General features: G+C 48.9%; 2 pseudogenes; both read left to right on the top strand.

The window, feature by feature from the left end:
* Positions 1–5,726: 5,726 nt before the first annotated feature.
* Positions 5,727–8,770, top strand: LOC117846447 (dimethylnonatriene synthase-like; annotated as a pseudogene).
* A 2,274-nt stretch (positions 8,771–11,044) lies between these two features.
* Positions 11,045–12,978, top strand: LOC117845810 (trimethyltridecatetraene synthase-like; annotated as a pseudogene).
* Positions 12,979–14,179: the final 1,201 nt, after the last annotated feature.

The following is a 14,179-nucleotide window of genomic DNA, read 5'->3' as shown; positions in this document are numbered from 1 at the left end:
TCATGTGAGAGGAGTTTCCAGGAGCTGAAGAGAAGGTTGACAACAGCCCCAGTACTGACCTTGCCAGATATCCAACGAGACTTCGTCATCTACTACGATGCATCTCGACAAGGATTAGGCTGTGTCCTCATGCAAGATGGGAAGGTTGTGGCATATGCTTCCCAACAGCTTAAGCCCCATGAGCAGAACTACCCAACCCATGACTTAGAATTTGCAGCCGTAGTACATGCCCTCAAGATCTGGAGACATTATCTGATTGGGAATAAGTGTGAAATCTACACCGACCATAAAAGCCTAAAGTACATCTTTACCCAACCCGATCTGAACTTAAGGCAGAGGAGGTGGCTAGAGCTGGTAAAGGACTACAACCTAGAAATCCATTACCACCCCGGCAAAGCTAACGTTGTAGCTGATGCCCTGAGCAGAAAGTCCTATGGACAGCCCGGACCCGAGAGTGTCCATCTACGAGAGGAAGTGGCCCGGTTGAATGTGCATATCGTTCCCCAGAATGCTAGCCGTAGGCTAAGTGTCCAGCCCACATTGGAGGATAAAATCCGAGAAGCCCAGGGTTCAGACCAAGATCTAGTAAAAATCCGCAAGCAGACAGGAGAAAATAAAGCCCCGGATTTCAGGGTAGATGACAAGGGAACCTTGTGGTATAAGCACAGAATTTGTGTCCCTAAGGACGGAGAATTCCGGCAGACCATCATGGATGAAGCCCATAACTCAGCATACTCTATTCACCCCGGATCCACCAAGATGTATATGGACCTAAAACAGAAGTACTGGTGGAATGGGATGAAGGCAGACATAGCTCAGTTTGTCGCCCAGTGTGATACCTGCCAAAGAGTCAAGGCCGAGCACCAGAAGCCAGCCAGCTTGCTACAACCCTTGCCTATCCCGGTGTGGAAGTGGGATGAGATCGGCATGGATTTTGTAGTAGGCTTGCCCAGAACCCAGAAGGGAAATGACTCCATATGGGTAATAGTGGACCGACTCACCAAGGTTGCTCACTATCTGCCTGTACGGACCACCTACGGTGGAGAAAAACTGGCTCGACTCTACGTCGACAACATAGTGAAGCTGCATGGTGTGCCCAGCCGAATCGTCTCGGATAGAGGAACTCAGTTCACCTCTAGGTTTTGGAGGAGCTTACACAAAGCCATGGGTACCAAACTGGATTTTAGTTCAGCTTATCACCCCCAGACCGATGGCCAAACCGAACAGGTAAATCAGATCATGGAAGATATGTTAAGAGCGTGTGTCCTCACCTATGGGAAGGATTGGGAACAGAGTCTACCCTATGCAGAATTCTCATACAACAATAATTACCAAGCCAGCCTAGGCATGTCACCATTTGAGGCCCTTTATGGTAGAAAGTGTCGGACCCCTTTGATGTGGTCAGAAGTCGGAGAGCGTTCCCTGGTCGGACCAGCTTTTATCAAGGAAGCAGAAGACCGTGTAGCAGAAATCCGAGAGAAGTTAAAGGCTGCACAGTCCAGATAGAAGAGCTACTCTGACAAGAGAAGACGGGAATTGTGCTTCAATGAGGGAGATTTTGTCTACCTCAAGGTATCCCCGATTCGGGGTACGCGAAGGTTTCAGGTGCAAGGAAAACTAGCCCCTCGGTACATTGGACCATACCAGGTGTTGAAGAGAGTGGGAGCCGTAGCATACCGTATCCAACTGCCCGAAGAAATGTCGGATATACACCCGGTATTCCATGTCTCCCAGCTAAGAAAATGCTTGAGAGTACCGGAGGAACAAGTACCGGTGGAAACAATAGACCTACAAAAGGACCTTCGGTATCAAGAAGTACCTGTCAAAATTTTGGACACTGTCACCAGGAGGACAAGGAATACAGCAGTCCGGATCTGCAGAGTACAATGGAGCAGGCATGGCGAAGAAGAGGCCACGTGGGAACGCGAGGACGCGTTAAGGAAGGAATTTCCCCATCTCTTCAGGACTCAGTCGAATCTCGAGGACGAGATTCAATTTAAGTGGGGTAGGTTTGTAACGCCCGCAAAAATCACTAACTAAAATCACCCGTTAAAAACTGTCTTTAAAACCTTTTTACCGCTGAGCTCCCGGAAATCGGAACCCTTCCCGGCAATTTCGCCGTCCCGGTACCCATGCCGACCCCACCTATCTTTTTTTATCTGTGCCCGCGAATCTCGCCGCGTGCCGGTGTCAGACGCCGTGCGCGTGCTCCGACCGCGTGCCGCGAGTGCCGCCGGTCTCTCCCTTTTTCTTTCTCTTTTCCTCCCCCTTTTCCCTTTTCTTTTTCCTCCTTCTTCTTTCTTCCTCTTCCTTCTCCTTCTTCCTCCCTCCTTCTCTCTCCTTCTCTTTCTTCTTCCTGGCGCACCGCACGCCTCCCCTGGCGCCACTCCGTTGGACCGGCCCCCCCCCTGGTGCATTTACTCCGGCGCCCCTCCCCTTCCCTGGCGCCATACCGGCGGCCGGCCCGGCCCGCCGCTCGCCTGGGACCCGCCGCCGGCCGGCCCCGCCGGACGTGCTGGCCCCCCCTTCAAGAGGCGCGCCGCCCGCCGGCCCCTACCCCCTCCACTCCGAACCCCGGTGCCGTGCCGGCCACCGCCGCCCGCTACCCCCCCCTCCGAGCCGAGCCCCCACCGCTTGCCGTGCCGCCGCCGCCACCGGCCATTACCGGCCCCTACCCCGCCGGCCATCTCGCCGCCTATAAAAGGAACCCGCCCGGCCGCCTTCTCCTCCACACACCGCCACAACCACCCTGCCGCCCGTCGCCAAAGCCGCCGCCGCCTCCGTGCCGCCCGTCGCCAAAGCCGCCGCCGCCTCCCTGCCGCCACCACCGCCCACGGGCGCCGGCGCCCCTACCCCCCCTCCTTCGACGACACCACCGGAGGTGAGGCAAAATGGGGCCTCCACCCCATCCTCCGCCGCCCCGGCCCTCGGCCGCCGCCGGCGCAGCCCCGCCGGCCGGCCGCCGCCGCCGGCCACTTCCCTCCCTCTCTCTTCCTCTGGTTCCTGGAAGAAGAAGGAGCCAAAACTCCAAGAATTCCGATCTAACCCTCAAGTTTCCCCAATTCACACATAAGCCCCTCCACTTCCGAAAGAAATTACAAATAGGTCCCTGGTTTATTAAAAATCAGCCCTAAACCTCCGTTTAAGCCCCTAATCCTTGTTTAACCCGTCATTTCATGCGCCAAACTTCCTCCAATTAATCCCAAAATTCACCACGTCATCCTTCAGAATACTTTCGCCGATCCATATCCAAATTTCCCAAAAATAATCCCTCTACCTATTTTCCGTTCGCATTTCCTGTTCGGAGCTCCCGGTTAAAAACCGTTTTCTCTTTTATTTATTTGTGTGCCTGTTTGTGTGTGCCGTAGATCGCGGATTGCCCGAGGAGGAGCCCGAGGAAGAGTTTGACCGCGAGCCCGAGCCCGAGGACCAGTACCGCGAACCGGAACTCCCGGAAGGCTTTGAAGACGGCAAGTCCAATCTCACCCTTTTGATGCATACTTAATACCTAGTTTTTCAAACACCACCTATTGGCCTGTTTTACAAAATGCATATTATTTTATCGCAAGATATGGTTGGATAGCCACCCCTTGATTGTTATGAACATTCCTTGTTATCCTATGCTTATCTCTAAATATGACTCGCTCTGTTTAGTTGATAACCACCGCTAGAACGCTTAGGAACCTGTTACCCAAATGCAAACATTATTACAATGGTGTATTCGGGAAATTAAGGTGTGTGTGTGTGTCCAAGTAAGAATAATGGCTTTTGGTTCGGGAAAAGAAATGTGCGGACGGGATGGATGGGTGTTCCTTGTGTGGGATGCCCAGTTGTTGTGCTCGTACCTTGGTGGTTGGGCAATGTTGGGAGATATCCATCCGGTCGTAATTAAGGACCGAGTTAATGTGTCATCTTGCCTAATTCCACTATCGTGCAACCACTCGACCGTTGTATGGGCAACGGCTTAGCATAAATCCCACTAGCTGGATGGTTAGTCCTCAGGAGTGCTGGTGAGCAACGGGAACCCACGGAAAAGGATTAAGATCTTGGTGACTTGAGTCCCGGTTACGGTCTCCTGAATGAGCCGTGGACCCCTGGGGTGTTCCGTGAGAACTAGCCAGTCTTAGCTAAGGTGGGTAATGGCTTTGTTAGGATCCGTATCGTCACTAAGGTGATTGCGCTACGGTACCCTACTTGTGGGAAAAGTGTACAACCTCTGCAGAGTTAAAACCTATCCGGGTAGCCGTGTCCACGGTATTGGACGAATTACGGCTTGGTCACATAACTAGTGTTTGGGCAAGAATGTCATGAGTGTGTGTGTGTGTGTAATTTCAGAAGAGTCCGGCAGTTGTGCCGAGCGCTATGACGGACGGGGAGTCTGATAGCGATAAAAGCTTGGATCCTTTGTGTAGGATCAACCCCACTCAGTATTTCGGGTATTAAAGGGAACTTTACAAAACCTTTCCGAAAACGATCCCCTGCATGTGTTAAAAATTAGCTTTTCCGCAAAATAAACCTTAGCCTACCCTTGTTATACTTGTGCATAATCTTGCTTGTATCCCCCTCCGTGGATGGGGTTGGACTTGTTGAGTACGTTAGTACTCACCCTTGCTTCATTACTACAGAAGAAGACCCCGAGTTCGTCGCAGAAGACCTCGAGTAGAGGTTGTGTCCGCACCCGACGCTGCCTGTGGTGTTGCCCTGCCCAAGATGCTGCTGCTGCCGTGTAGTCCCGAGTGCTGTCTTTTGGCAGTCGCTTGGTTAGCCGCCGTTGTCTATTTACTGTTTATCGCTGCGTGGCTTTCACGCCCACTCCCTCGGGAGTTGTACGGTAACTGAATTATCTGTCGAATAAATGTGTTATCAGCCTCCTGGGACTGATATTTGTATCACATTTAGTCTCTACTTATGTGGGGACGCTTCAACTGTCCTGGATTTCTTCAATAAGAATGGGTGGAACTTTAGAAACAGATTACAGGAATAGAAAATCAGGTCTGGTTGATTTGCTGGTTAGCATCCCAGAAATGTCTATCTTTGCGCCTGAGGGCCAAATGATGCTGATGGAGGATCTTCAGTAAGCTCAGATGGACAATGTGTTTTCTGTCATGAAGAGCTATTTTTCATCCATTGTTTCTATGGTCTAGAACTCCTGTGCCGTTTGTGGTGTTTGTTTAGGTCCAGTTTAGGAAGTCTGGAGCAGGTTTGAATTTGCCAAAGACTATCAGTTGATGAGAACTAGCAAGACTGGCTGGAAGCTTAGATGGTCTTAGGAGTACGTTGGGTTGGTAATTTTGTGTGTTTTCTATTGAGCTCTTGTTGAGTTTAAGGTGCGTGAGCAGTCTAAGTACTGCAGTTTGTAATCAACAGCTGCAAGCTTTTAGTTTCTGATTGTGGAGGCTGGAAGTATTTTCTTAATTAAAAAAACATCTAAAGAATCTAGCCAATTATCCTTAGAAGTACAATTTTACAACACAAGTAACCGCACGCGTACCCTCACACAAGTAAAGAAAGGGAAGAAGTTACCAGCTTACCCTTTTAAGCTCACAAGTCACAACCCTCACATTCCAGGAGAAGATAAACCCGTCGCTTAGCCTTGACCACCACTGAAACCTCAAAGCAAGCACTGACATATTACTTCATGGTGCTCCTGCCATGGGCTGCGGTCCTCACCGTCATGCTCATCACCGCGCTCTTCCTCAAAACCATAGTTTCCTGCAGGCGCCACTCGAACAACCTCCCACCAGACCCCAAGCCGTGGCCGATCATCGGCAACCTCAACCTCGTGGGACGCTTAGGGACTACCTGCACATGGCGATGCTCGGCATGATCTCGTGCATAGTTCTGGGTAGGAAGTATGTCGAAGTGGAGGCAGTTTGCAAGGGGGGATCACCACCGGTGATGACGCCTACTGAGTTCAGGGTGATGATGCATGAGTTCTTTGAGCTTAATGGTATGTTTAACATTGGCAATTTCGTCCCATGGCTGGACTGGTTGGACCTGCAGGGCTACGTTAGGAAGATGAAGAGGACGGGCCAAATATTCGATTGGTTTCTGGAGCATGTCCTAAACGAGCACAACGAGCGGCGATGACTCAAAGCAGACAAGTCCGTGGCAAGGGACATGGTGGACGTGCTGCTACAGCTGGTTGATGACCCTAATCTTGAGGTCCCGCTCAGCAGGGACAATGTTAAGGCCCTCACATAGGTGATCTCACAATTTCACACCTAGATAGTATCTTTCTTTTTCCTTTTGAAGTATAAAAATACTAGGTTGTTTCCCACTCTTGCACAACATGTCATTGCAAAAAAAATATGATGGGAGGAGTCACATCTCGTCAAGCTATATGAATCATTGAACAATCAACAAACATTATCTATTGGCTCCCACTACGCTACACCTACACTCAAATAACCATGTAACTCTCTCCTGGTGCAGGATTCGATTGTTGGCGTGACAGATACTTCATCAAATACCATAGAGTGGGCTGTCTTGGAGCTCCTTATGAACCCTGAGTTCTTAACCCGGGCTACTAAGGAATTGGACAATGTCGTTAGCCTCAACCGCTTGGTCACGGAGAAGGACCTCCCACACCTCCCCTACGTTAAAGCTATCATCAATAAAAGGAATCGATGCTTATAGCCTAAGAGGGGGAGGGGGTGAATTAGGCAACTTAAAAGCTAAACCTATGGCTTCCACTGGTTGCATCAAAATATAAACTAGATCATACTATCTAGATGTGCAATCTACGGTTGATCTAGTGTGAAACCCTCCTCCTAAACAAGTTTTGCAACCTATAGCCAATCCTATCAAGATACTACTCTAGGAAAGTAGAAGCACACAAGTTGCAAGTATGAAATGCGGAAACGTAAAGAGAGGATGAGGGAAAGCAAATTATTGACACAAGGATTTATCCCGTGGTATCGGTAGGCACTAAGCCACCACTAATCCATGTTGTTAAAGCACTCACATAAAAGTATTGCTTCCCGATCACCAAGTCTCTCCCAAGGTGCCCCTTTACTTGCCACAAAGGCTCGGCCACTAAGGCTCATGCCAAGTTCCACGGTCACCTTGATGTCGTCTTCACTAAGGAGCTTCTCCACGAAGGAAGGGGGTCTCCACATCCCCCGCACAAGGTCGTCGATGCCGCTCCACACCAAGCCGGAGGGTCGAAGACTTGCCGGCGAGCCACCAAGGCTCCAAGACGCCGGCACACCTCTTGTACTGTGGTGGTTCACTCTAGAACCTGATCACAAGGTCGGCACACCTTGCACTCACTCCTCTCTAAGCCTATCCTAGCACTAATCACTCTCTTAAGCTTGTGCTAAACCTTTGATGGATCACTTGAGCACTTTTGGTGGTATGGATGTGGTCTTGATGAGTCTTGATCTTCAATGCATCCCTGAATACTCCAGCAACTTCAAATGGGCGAGTGATGGGGGTATAAATAGCCCGAAGGACTCAAACTGTCGTTGCTCCAATGGCTAGTGAAAAAGGGTACCATCGGATATTCCGATGGTCTATTTTTGGCCTACATCAGAACATCCGGTGCAACTAGTTGTTGTCTCCCCACGTACAAGTTCCTCAGGAATTCATCCGACGCTTTATCCGATGCCCCAATCGAATCATCCGGTGCCACTGTTCACGTCACATAGTCGTTGGATCCCCCTGACGTCATTGCTCCGACACTTTCTCTGATGGTGCCGTCAGATCATCCGGCGATGCTGAAGGATTTTTGCCCAGAAACCTCTCTAGAACTTCTCAAAGAAAATATGCTTCGTCCGACGATCAACTTCATAGGGCATCGGAACATCCGGTACTAAAGGGTTTCCTTTGCCTCCTCAGCAAATTGCTCCTATGCTTGTAAAATTACCCCCATCGAATCATCCGGTGCACTCGAGATTTTTCCCTATTTTTTCCCATTGTACCAATTACTCCGATGGTTGCTCCGACGCTTCTCAGGTGGGGCATCAGAACATATGATGGTGCATTTTTCATTCTAATTCGTCCAATGCAAGCACCAAAGACATCGTCACTTGGATGCTTCAATACCATAGAATAATACTAGATATCATGGATTGGTCACTTAAATACCATAGCTTGGATACTCGAATACCATGACTTGGATACTCAAATACCATGATTTGGATGTCAAGAATACCATCATTTGGACCTTGCCATGATTTGGTTTGCATTCTTGGGACTTAGAAAACCTACAAGGTACAGGCTAGACAAAGCATTAGTCCCAATGACTATGTTGTCACTCAATCACCAAAATCACAAACTATGGCTTAATGAGGCCATCATGTTCGCTACAATCAAGGAGACCATGCGCATGCATCCCCCTGCACCCATGTTGGCTCCACACTTGTCCCGAGAGGATGCTTCCATTGACGGCTACGACATCCCCACAGGCACAATTGTGCTCGTCAATGTGTGGTTCATCAGTCGTGACCCCACGTCGTGGGACACACCCGAGGAGTTACAACCAGAGCGGTTTGTTGGGAGCAAGATCAACATGAAGGGACAATACTTTGAGCTGGTGCCTTTCGGGTCCGGCCGGTGCATGTGCCCTGGTTATAACCTTGGGATGAAAGTAATGACACTGAGTCTCACCAACCTGCTCCACAGCTTCAATTGGAGGTTGCCAGATGGCATCAGGAAGGAGGAGCTGTGCATGGATGAGATCTACCAGCTTGCAATGCCACGCAAGATCCCTCTCGAGGCCCTCGTGGAGCCTAGGCTATCGTCCCACCTGTATACGGGTGCTTGATGTCCATACCTGTGTTGGCATGTGTGTGAAGTGGAGGACGTGTTGTGTCCAAGCTCTTGGAAGCTAATGTTTTGTGTCTTGTGGAGACCAACCGTTCGTATAATGTTTTAACTCAATAAGATATCTATCCACACAAAGAACGGTTGTCTTTGATCCTTTGCTAAAATATGGTACATTTTAAAAAAATATATATGGTACACATTTCTAGGGATGCAAACATTGTGGATATTTCCATATTGGCCGACTAATCGAGAAGGTATGGATAGTGTTAATTCAAATGTAGTAGTAAGAGGGGTTGCGATATTAGATTCTACGGAAATGCTAGGAACCTGACATCCGGAGAGGACTTGAAAAATCGGACGTTCTTGGTCCCACTTTCCACCGTTCAGGATACATGCTTTCATTCTCATCCACTCGTTTTCTACTGCTCCTAGGTCCCACCTTCCACCAATTGATCTTAGAAAAAATTTGACATCCTTCTTCCTCAATCAGTCGTAGCGGCGTGGTTGTAGATGATGGCAACCACCTCCGTCATGTTGAATGTGTCGAGCCAGCGCTGCTCCTTGGTCTTAGGTCCCAGATCTCCGCCACCTAACAGCCCTACGGTGCCACTCTTCCTCCATGAACAGAGCCTTGATGAGCACCAAATGCGGCACCACGCGGAGGTCACACGGCGGCTGCGGCGGGCGTTCGCGTCAGATGTGTTTTGACAGGTACACGCCCATGGAGTCCCGTGGCGGCCTCCCCGTCCTCCACCATAGCGCCCTGTTCGCAGAGCGCACCGGCCTCTGCATCTACAACCCCGTCGTGCCGCGCCTTCCTCCCACCTCTGGAGGCTTCTCAGTGATGAAGGAGGCACCAGTGGCTGCGTCGGACGGTTGTCCCACCGGCTGGTCATCGTGGATCTGAGCGAGCTCCGTCTCCTTCGCGTGATGCTCGACGTCGTAGCAAACCGGAGCAGTAGAAGCTCGCGCCTATTGACGGCTCCATGTTGCGGTAGGTAACTCCTTGTGTTGCAGTAGAGATTTTTGGATGTTGCAACAATTGGCTTTTGATGTTTCATTTGTTGGAACAGTCCAACTTGCTAGCAATCGGGTGTTGCACTAACTTGTTCACGATGTTGCATATGGTTGTTTTCTTTGTTTCGGCCTCTTCTTCTTTCATTGTTGCAATGCTGTAAGAGATGTTTTTTTGTTGTTGCAATATTGTAAGAGATTCTTTTTTTATTGTTGCAATACTTGATTTGGCCGAGATCACAAGATTGTTTCTATTCAAGATGTTGCAACTTGTGATTTTTATTGTTGCAATGTGTCTGTTTGTTGCACGAAGCGATTCGAGATGTTTTATGCACGTAAAGGTGTTGCAAATTTATCTTCTGATGAATGTTGCGTGAAACATGATGAAATGTTGCGCACAAGGAATTTTTTTTATCCTATAATGAGATGGATGGCGTGCATGAGTTACAAAACTATATTTAGTGCATGTTTTCATGTTGCAAGTGTTGATTTTTAATATTTTGATAGTTATTTTTCAATGTTGCGACGGAGCGTCCGATAAAAAAAATTATCTGACGTCCGGGCACTAGCACATCCGAATAATTGCGTGGGATATCCATTTAGGCGTGGCCTGCATGCCTAATTTATTAAGGCCTAAGATTATTAGTTTGAACCAAGAGGGTAAGTGAAGTGGAGTTTCTTAAGTGTTTATCAGTATGGATCACAAAGTATGTTAAATAAAATCTAACTTCACTGAAATGGTCTAATAGATTTGAAACAAATAAAATTTTTTGGGGCATTTAACATTGAAGCCCATGTTTTAGTCCGTGATTTTCAAATAATTGGTTGATCATTTTTCTATATAATATCCTATGCACTCAAGTGTTCATAGTATATTGTTATTTACTTGTTGTGTTGTGCTTGTTTAAGCATACTCTACTCGGAATTTTGGACTTGTCGAGTGGGTCAAATGATTAGAGCATGTGTAGCATTGGTGGTTCTTGATTTTACTCAATGTTCGAAGAAATATTCATGACTGACGTTGTCGGCATCTGACTCATCTTTCATGTGCATTTACTCGCAATCTTAACTGAACAGTCCACATTGCTCCAATTTCATATAATCAACTAATAATTTCATTATTTTTATTTTTATTTTATATTTATTGATTCAATTAATTGACTCAAGGAGAGGTTTACTTTACACTCGAAGCCAAGATCAACCCATGATCACTTACATTAGCGCCCCTTAAACCCTTGAAGCAAGACTACACATATTCATGGCGCTCCCACCATGGGCCGCGTTCCTCCTCAGCGTCGTGCTAATCACCGCGGTCTTCCTCAAAACCATAGTTTCCCGCGGGCGCTGCGCCTACAACCTCCCACTGGGCCTCCAGCCATGGCCGATCATTGGCAACCTCAACCTCATAGGTGAGCTACCGCACCGCTCCATCCACGAGCTCTCCAAGCTCTACGGCCACCTCATGCAGCTCCGGTTCGGGTCGATGCCCGTCGTCGTCGGCTCGTCCGCCGAGATGGCCAGGTTCTTCCTCAAGACCAACGACGCGGCGTTCTCCGACCGCCCGACGCTCTCGATCGGCAAGTACACCGCGTACGACTCCTCCGACATCATGTGGTCCCAGTACGGCGCGTACCTGCGCCAGGCGCGTAGGATCTGCGCCATGGAGCTCTTCAGCGCCAGGCGGCTCGAGTCGTTCGAGTACATCCGCGACGAGGAGGTGCGCGGGATGCTGCGCGACCTGCGCGCGGCGTCCGGGACCGGGCGCGTCGTGCGGCTCAGGGGCTACCTGCAGATGATGACGCTCGGCGTGATATCCCGCATGGTTCTCGGCAAGAAGTACATCCAAGAGGAGGCGGCCGCCGAGGATGGTTCGCCGCCGGTGTTGACGCCGGCAGAATTCAGGGAGATGGTGGATGAGTTGTTCGCGCTGAAATGGTGTTTTTAACATTGGTGATTTTGTACCGTGGCTGGACTGGCTGGACCTGCAGGGGTACGTCGGGAGGATGAAGAGGGCGAGCAGTATGTTTGACCAGTTTCTGAACCATATCCTGGACGAGCACAACCAGCGGCGACGGCTCGAGGGAGAGGGGTTCGTGGTAAGAGACATGGTGGACGTGCTGTTGCAGCTGGCCGATGACCCTAACCTTGAGGCCCAGCTCAGCAGGGACAATGTTAAGGCCCTCACACAGGTGATTCGTACTAGGATATTTTTTTCTAATGATCAGTTGACCATGTTGTTTAGCTCTCATGCACGACGTGTCAATTGAAAAAGATATTCTATGATGCAACATATAGATTTTACCAGAGATGTCCATTTAATTTTTCCCAGTGTGCAACTCTGTTATGGTGCAGGACATGATCCTTGGAGGCTCAGATACTACCACTATGACCATCTAGTGGGCCATCTCAGAGCTCCTCAAGAACCCTAAGTCGTTAGCCAAGGCCACGGAGGAGCTAGACCGCGTCGTTGGCCGCGAATGCCTAGTCACGGAGAGAGACTTCCCCCACCTCCCCTACATGGAGGCTGTCCTCAAAGAGACCTTGCGTTTGCACCCGGTTGCGCCGGTGCTGGCGCCCCACCTTGCCCGCGAGGACCCCTCCGTGGACGGCTACGACATCCCCGCCGGCACCACCGTGTTCGTCAATGTGTGGTCTATTGGCCGTGATCCTGCGCTATGGGACGCGCCCGAGGAGTTCTGCCCGGCACAGTTCATCGGAAGCGAGGTCGACGTGAAGGGGCAAGACTTTGAGTTGCTGCCGTTCGGGTCCGGCCAGCGGATGTGCCCTAGGCTCAGCCTGGCACCGAAGGTGATCCTTCTGAGCATCGCCAACCTTCTGCGCTGCTTTACATGGAGGCTCCCGGACGGCACGACAGTGGAGCAGCTGAGCATGGAGGAGACCTTCCTACTCGCGATGCCGCGTAAGATCCCTCTGGAGGCTGTCATCGATCCCATATAGCCGTACATAGATCATAGATAACAGATGATTAATATCTGTAAGTATAAGCATGCTTTGGCATGCGGTGAATGTAGTGGTGAGTTCTTATAACTTATAAGGGTGTCTCCAATGGGTAACGTGGAGATAGCTCATCGAGTTTTTTAATCGATGAACAGTGCAAAAATAAAGCGGTTAGCGCTTCCTTCCGTGCCTAGCTCGCACATTTCCCAAGCTCAACTCTCTCACAGCAAGTCAGTTGGCTCAATCGAAGCTGCCCTGTTTATTATCTCTCTCTTCTGGCTCAAAGTCAGCAGCTAGCTTAAGCTGTTTGCGATGGCCTAAGAAAGAATAATAGCACTGGTGGTAACTTGGAAGGAAATTAAATAGGTACAATGACTGTTGTCACCACCAATGATTGAGTCAAAGCAAAATAAATCCAATGTGTTTCCTTTGAGATTTTTATCGTATCTCATGAGAATTAAAGGCACCAATAGTAAGATCAGTGAAAACTTCTATGGCTTATCTTTTTTTCTAGTGCTTCTCATGAGAATTAATTAACATGGAGGTAGTAATAGCATGATATTACACTGAACATTCATTTGGTAAAGTTGGTAGAATTATTGACTGACATGATTGAATGTTATTTAATGAAGCACTCCCATCCAGTAGTATCACAGTGCTGTATCAAAGAGCGACACATCCAACTCACGAGTTACTATGCACGTAGGAATAAATAAATAAATTTAGGATCCGTGTGGGATTTTTTTTCCTCGACCTTTTTTCCTTAGGATTGGGAGCATGAGGGGGTGGGCAATTTGGCTCCGGATGGAGACGGCATCGGACACGCGAAAAAGTTGGGAATAAGATTGAAATATTGTTTTTTCACTTTTGTTCCCAAAATTAGTTATCAGAAATACGTGTTGGACATCATTAGAGATGCTTTTTTTAAGATAATGGAAGATACATCCCGGCTTCAGATATCCTTTTTCGAGGATGCATAAGATCAAAGTTATTACAGAAGTAGCTACCGCGCTATCACATTAGGCACATGTTCCAAGCACATGTAGCCAAGACATCAGTAACTCTAATGTACAAAAGAAAACAACTAGGATAAAAGAAAGAAATTCAAAATCTTCCGTACGCATCTTGTGTAATCTCCACTGTTGTCTCAGGGGTGAGGTTGCCTAAGCCGCTGCTCACTAACACCGAGTACCATACCACCGTACTTAAGCTGCAGGGAAGAAAGAGATATGATGTACTGTAGTTTCGCAAACCTGATCACACCAAGCACACTGACAGTGATCCAGCAGGCTGTAGGCTGTAGCCCGTGTTTGAACGACCTGTCAGCTGTTGAGGAGAAAGATAATTTGACATGTGAACGAGTTATGGGTGGTTGCCCTCCTTTCCTTTCTGTTTGATCAATGGCAGTCACTAAGCAACACGGTGCTAAACAACA

This window comes from Setaria viridis, chromosome 2 (assembly GCF_005286985.2).
Source record: "Setaria viridis chromosome 2, Setaria_viridis_v4.0, whole genome shotgun sequence".
Lineage (NCBI taxonomy): Eukaryota > Viridiplantae > Streptophyta > Magnoliopsida > Poales > Poaceae > Setaria > Setaria viridis.
Note: the sequence above shows the minus strand (reverse complement) of the source record. Positions and strands in the feature narration are given on the sequence as shown.